The sequence below is a fragment of the Poeciliopsis prolifica genome, unplaced genomic scaffold (assembly GCF_027474105.1).
Source record: "Poeciliopsis prolifica strain line A6 unplaced genomic scaffold, Auburn_PproV2 SCAFFOLD012, whole genome shotgun sequence".
Taxonomy (NCBI): domain Eukaryota; kingdom Metazoa; phylum Chordata; class Actinopteri; order Cyprinodontiformes; family Poeciliidae; genus Poeciliopsis; species Poeciliopsis prolifica.
In genome coordinates this window covers 8,940,352-8,947,428 of record NW_026562387.1, presented here as the reverse complement: position 1 = coordinate 8,947,428, position 7,077 = coordinate 8,940,352, and positions in this window count along the sequence as shown.

The following is a 7,077-nucleotide window of genomic DNA, read 5'->3' as shown; positions in this document are numbered from 1 at the left end:
CAAATATCCAATTTGTTTTCTGCCTTTTGCTGCTTCATCTACAGCAACACCATGTTTACTGACCTGGCAACATGTCATATTGTGTCAAGTCCTCAGTCTTAAGGAGACTTGCTTGAACAGAAAGGTCAGAAAAGCATGTTCATAAAGGGATGTGGACAGCTTTTAGCCCATGGCATTGCTTTAATCAAAGCCAAATGCAGTTGCAGTCAGAAAACACTTCTGATTTACTCAAGCAACAGTGAGCACTGGCTCTGAGTAAGACCTGTAAGCTTTGGATCAGTGGGGGCATTGACTAAGAAATCCTAGCATTTCCTCTGAGGTATGAGGTGCCAGTGTGTGAATATGCATTTATGTATGCTTCTGTGTCGATGTGTGTTCCTGTTCAAGCTGTTCTCGTGGTGGGACTGTGCTCTGGGCTGTTTTTTCCTTTGACTTTGTCGGAAACATGTTGCATGAAGCAATACACCTGCAAGTCATGATGTTAAGTCACTGATGTTGTGCACTTCACGGCCCCATGGTTAACCAGAGGAATTCAATAAACTGAATTTCTTGAAATAATTACTCAATTTTCAAATTTTTTCTTCCATTTCCCAACTTTGCATTTTTTCTGCCGGCCTAAAATCCCAGAAAAATATCTGGTAACATAACCAACAAAGTAAAGGCTAATAAAAACTTAATAGAATGTAACAAAGTAGTTTTGCAAGGCATTGTACTGAATTGCATAGACCTTCTTTATTTTCAAATTCTAATCACTTCTATGGCAACAGCAATCTATTAAAATGCTAGTTTTGATGAATAGTGGTGCATGTTGAGCAGCAAGTGGCCCATTTGTGAGAGCTCCTCCATTGCTGATGAGAATCAGCCCACACAGCACCAAATTGCTGATGTGCTTATTTTTAGTCAACGGGCTGCCCCAGTGACTGAGTTCAACATGGGACTGACAGAAAATGTGGAGCAGACTTCCCAGTTAATACTTGTACATCAGGCCTCCGCCGTCTGTAATTAACCAATTAACAGGCAGCACGCCCCACCAACACCATACCTGATTCAGTTTGCAATCACAGCAATGCTCGTCTGCAAAGTTTTAATTGCGCCCGAGGCAATAACTTAGTGTTTGTAATCACATTCTCCCCCTTCTTATATTGCACCACGGTGCGTTTGGGAGGGAAAAACTTACTGGCGCAAGCTAATTCTGCAAACCTCCATGTTGGAGGTGAGCATAGTGCACACACAATGCACATTACCGACAGTGCTTAGGGTTTTGCTGAGCAACAGAATAAGTGTTAATATGCTTTCATAATTATTTACAAGTTGTGCACTGAAAGCCTCAGATGAGGGGTGAGTGGCAAGCAGGGGAGGTCTTTATCCAGCATGTTCCCCTTGTGGCAAGGTTTTGTTGAGGCTACTGAATGCAGACAGAGAGGAAGAGTAAAGTCCTTGCACCCATAATATATTCTGAGATATAAGCATTATACTTGAGCACGATTAAAAAAGAAACAAGTTTTAACTCAGGAACCTGCATGCTGAGGTTGCCCAGTGAAGGCAAGCCTTGTGCCAGAGCCAATCATCGTTCAGAAAGCAGAGAGGGTGAAAAGACTAGATGAATCACCAAGCTGTCATGTGTCTATTTCCCATTCCGACCGTGGCTAAGCAAATTATAGGTGACTTAATGTTCCACTTTTTTCTACATTCTGGTGCACTGCCAGGCCATACATGGAGCTGAAAGGCAGAAATATGATTTGTCAGATGGAGGGTGCCACTAATTGTTCCATTCAAATCTCTCCATTTTTCTTCAGGAGACCACAACCGCCTACTGCTTTTTAAAAATACATGGTTGACACTATTCACAACAATGGACTTAAAGCAATTACAAGAGTCATGCATTCTAATATGATAGGCAGAGGAGAGACTGGGATTAGCTTTGCACTCTTGATATTTTACACACATACACCCATACACGCATGCACGCACACACACACTGCAAAACACAAACAATCTAGGGCAGCTATTCCAAATCCAATTGTTGTGAACATGAAGCCAGCTAGTTTCAGGCGGTGGGGTGAGTTTGGCCCACACATACCAATTAGGCCTGTTTCCAAAGCAATACTGCACAATGCTGCCCAGAGGACTGCAGCAGAACAACACTTTGATTTCCCTCAATGTGATTGTAATTTCATATTCGTCTGAAATGCAACGTGGCTATCGAGGCTCGCTCCTCGAGATGAGCCTTTCGCAACAAGACTTTTGCCCCTACCGTTTATGCGCAATTTCTGGAAACAAATAAAGTTTGAAGAAGCATTAAAAAATGCTTGTTTTTCCTTGTGCAAACATATGAGCCTTTGAAACAGCTCCAGACAAAAAGGATGCCTGTTTTTTGTTTGTTTGATTATTTTGTTAATCGGACCCGTAGTATCCTTCTGTTGCCACGTCAACTGCTTGATTTTGATCCGTCGTCATTTCTTTTTTTTTTTTTCTTCTTTTTTTTTTTTTGCTCACAACCTGCTGCCCCTCGTGACTGAGCGTAATGGTTGCATCTGGGATAGAAAATCAAGGCCGTAACTGTGAATGCAGCTTGTGGTCCTCGCGCCGACTAAACATTGTCGGCTCCCAGTGCAGCACATCAGACAGATTGAGGAATAGAGAGGGAGGAGGCGTGTAATGAGAGCCAGGAGAATTACTCTATTTAAACGGAGAGCAAGATTGTTTACATTCTTTCTTTGCACCTTATTATGATGGGTAGTAGACTGCTAATGAGAGGAGCTTCTTTTTTTCTGGTGCCATGTTGTTACATCCTTCAGGTTTACACCATATGTTGGATAAAAAAATCTCTTTATGGTGCATCTTTTAAGGTTTCTTTTGGTTTTGTCCTAAAATGTGGTTGTATTTTTAGTGTAAGGGAGTAGCAGAAAAAGCCTATGATTGTATCTCAGTGTAATACACTGGACGAGATCCGATTGTCAAAGTAAATCTTCACCGTCTCATCTGAAGCATTCTGAAGGCTTGAGCGATAGCCACTGGGGACAGAAACCAAAGGACCCCAAAGAGAGCAGAGGTGTAACTGCATTGAGGTGGCCATATTAGCAGAGATATTGTTTGGGATTATGTGCCCCCTTCAACCTGGGCCAGGAGTTTGTCAGCAGAAGTGCAGATATGGCTCTATCAATAATCCATGGCATTGTGTATTTCCCAACTGATGCCATTATACGGCTGGGGGATGACAGCGCTCACCAACTCCATCATCTTATCCACAGGGACCAGGATCTCATAAAACGCCCTCAACATAGACTTCTCATATAATGGGTAATAACTCCAGCCAGTTAATACAGGGGAATTATCAGCGAGAGGAGCAGTGAACCAGCAAAAACCAGCCAGTGCCACTGAGTTGCAGTTGTGGAGTGAAAATCGAGGGGTGAGGTAGCGGGGGCTCATTCAGAGAGGAGAAGAAACAAAAGAGAGAGAGATAGATAGGCCAATGCGAGATGAGAGAGGGAAAACTGGCAAATGATAACAGATGGAAGAGGAGTGAGCTGGGCTGTCCTGTTAAACACATGAGTTGAAGAGAAATGTCTTTGGGATAAAGAGGAGAATCAGTGGAATGCAATATAAACTGTCAGAATGTAGGTCAATATTTTTCATGTAGTCATATCTGGACATTCTCATGAAATATGAGGATTCTTCTACTAAATGGAAGGTATCTTTGCTAAAGACCCTGTAATGAAAAGCTTAAACCAGTAATCCTTCTAATCCTATTATAAACTGCTTGTATATTTTTTCATTAGTGCTTCATTTACAGATTATTACTATATGTTCACTATACCAAGGCCAAGTCCAAAGCACTGGACACTGGAGTTCTCACTGTCTGTAGAAGTCCTTGTTTTTCCTTTGGGTTAAAACCAAAAACTCCCCTTCTATTATGTCCAAGCTTGACAAAGTACTTCAATAATAATATCAATCTCTTTTGTTTCTGGTGGATATTGCAATAATACAAACAGTAATACGAGTAATATCTGGCTGAAGTGCACAAACCTGCTAAAGGCATCCCAATTCTTCATGAAGGATAGAAACACCCAGACTAAAAGAGACAAATAAACCCCAATAGAAACAAATTGGATGCAATATGTCATTGTTTTATATCAACAAATGTACACCCTGAAGCTGTGTCTTATTATTTTGAATTTTTCAACTTTGGTCATCTTTTTTATTGTTTTGTTGTTTTTTGTCTGTTTTTTTTCTACCGTATTGTATCAAATATAATACTCTGCAGCTTTTGGTCAATGTCCTTGCTTCAGTTTACATTCTTTTTGCAACTGTTATTTTTTCAGTCTTACCATTTTGGTTGTTTGATGATAATTTTCAGAATATTACCAAACAAAGATACTGTAGCTGCTTCCCTACACACTATGACCCATGGACTTGGTAAGCATTATTGTACAAGAATATTCTTAGTTTGGCCGTAAATAGCTAATAACAAGTGCCAAAGACAATAATTAACAAAGTTTGTAATTTGAGTCAAAATTAGCAAGTCAGGACACCAGTTGATTATTATGAAACAACAGCCAAAATGCTCTCCGTCTCTGTCAGTGATTGTTTGATAAATACTTGCCTTATGAGGTGTGGTACAGTAGAACAATAGCTGAAGAAGGGGATTTCCCTTCTAGTTTTCTCAAACAACAAGCTTTAACACAATGTGTGAAGAATAAACAAAGCTTCTCCCTAATTTTATTTTACTCACACTGCTTCACCTTCTAGTTAAATAAATAAAACTTTACACATGGCATTTAACTTAATTTATCGACTGGATTTGTGGCGAATACTTTAATTGTCATCCTATTTGACTCTATAATGATTGTGTTTCTTTAAGTTTGTTATTAAAAAGCGGAACGCTATGCATGACCTGCATATTCAAAAAAAAATAAATAAAAAAAAATTCTCATAAGTTGAGTTGCACATCTCCGTAGTTACTCAGGTTAAGTAAATTAGATGCTCAGTTGAGGTTTAGAAAAATTGAGGGAAAGTATTATGCTTACATAACTTCCATCATATCAGTAAGTGATTATATGTGTAACATGGCTCTGTTATCTGATAATTATGCAAAGGACAAATTAATTTCTAGGCAACACAAAGAAGTAACACCTTTGTTCTGGATCATTGCCCATTTGATCTCAAGCATTGAATAATAAGCATCCAATACCAGGGCCTTCACTATACCTTTTATTCTTAAATATTGGTAGGGATCAGCCATAAGCGCTATTTCCAGTGAGGGGGGACAAGAGAGAGAAAATAAATATAAAATAGTCCCTCCCACCAAGCAAAGATAGTCAGCGTTTGCATTTCAGCGGACAATAAAGAGGGCCATCTGTTCCTGTCATTTGTGCTTTATTGTGTTCCTCAGCGGGCCACTCACTTTGGAACATCACATCAAGGCCACTCCTCCTAATATTTTGTAATGTTTTACTCAGCTTGAACCCCTCCAATCATGCACACACATCTATCTGAAGATATACGTGAACGAAAGTTAGTTTTTGTGTGCACAACTGCAGCAGCACCCAATCACACAAGTATTAATAGCATTAATACCAGGAAGATAAGCAATGTTAGGCTTTTGAATGATTGGCAAAAGAATCTTAACAGTCATGTTAAGCATGACTTTAAATAAATCCTCTGCCCTTGCCACTCAAGTTGGCCTCAGTTATGGTATGACAAACACTGCCAAATGTCTCCTTTCATTCATCTTGGAGGATAAGAAATAGAGAGAGAGAGAAATAGAGAACGACAGAGAGACTAACTGAGGAAGGAATCTGAAAATTGCTGGCTTCAGAAATGTATCTTGTGGGACATAAGATGCCTGTTTTCTTTTATTCTTCTCTATGCACATTGGCAGTAAGCACTATTTAGAGTCCTTCTTAATCCAGGTGTGTGATACAATGCATAACAATGGCAAAAAATGCAGGTAATACATAGAATTAAACCTTGAAGTCTTGACAGTATTATTTAAGATACATCCTCTTACTTTAAAAAACATAGATAACTAATAAAGCTTTTTATTGTATTCTATGTTATATTTTTGTAGCTGATCAGTAGTAACCTCACATTCTTTGCATGAAAACTGGCTGCATTTAGGGCTTTTTTGTGTTTTTGCTTCACATAAAAAAAAAAAAACATTTATGATCTTGTTCACATATGTAAACTGCTTCCTATCACAAAGCTCTGTTTTTGCTGATTCTTTCATTGTTTTAATTCACTGTAATTTCATCAAATCTGTTCTCATCTCACGTCACATTTTACTGTGTATCATCACGTTTCTTATTGTCTAATCTAATCTAAATGTATTTAAGCAATTCTAATATTATGCAAACCCATGCCAATATTTCAACATATGTATTTAAACATACATATTAAATCATTTGATCTAATATAGTGTTCCCTTTTCTCATCTATCTTATTTAATCACACTTTTTCCTTATCTAATTTAGTCTCATCTGAATCACAGTCACCTCTGAGACATTAACAGCTACTTCTTTTCTATTTATCTAATTGCATTTTATTTTATTTAAATCTAAGTCATCTCATCTGTTCTGGTCTTATGTTTTTCACACTTTCTAATGTCACCACACCTGACTTTTATGCATTTCGTTTGATCTTATTTAATCTCATTTCATCTAATCTCATTCTGTCTGAGTTTTGTTAAAATATTTTTGTTACATTTACACTTTAATTTCAATATATTTTGAATGAGATTAAATAAATTCTATGTATTTTCATCTAATTTTTAATTCAATTTCATGTAATTTCATTTATTAACTTCTCAATAATATTCTATTATATTAAATATTACTGTACGTGATAGGCTGAATAATACACACACTGCGATGTCTGATGCTGTTAAAACAAATAAAAAGAAAAAAACTGTCACAAGCAGTGTTTTCTCACTAGTAAATTGACTGAATGCAAGATTTGCAGGTGCATTTCCATCACAGTCAGCAAGGTTAAACTCCAGAGAAATTAAACAAATTGCTCCTCTAATGCAGAGTAAAACAAATGGAGAACTTTAGTGCACATGTGGAACCCTCTTGGGTT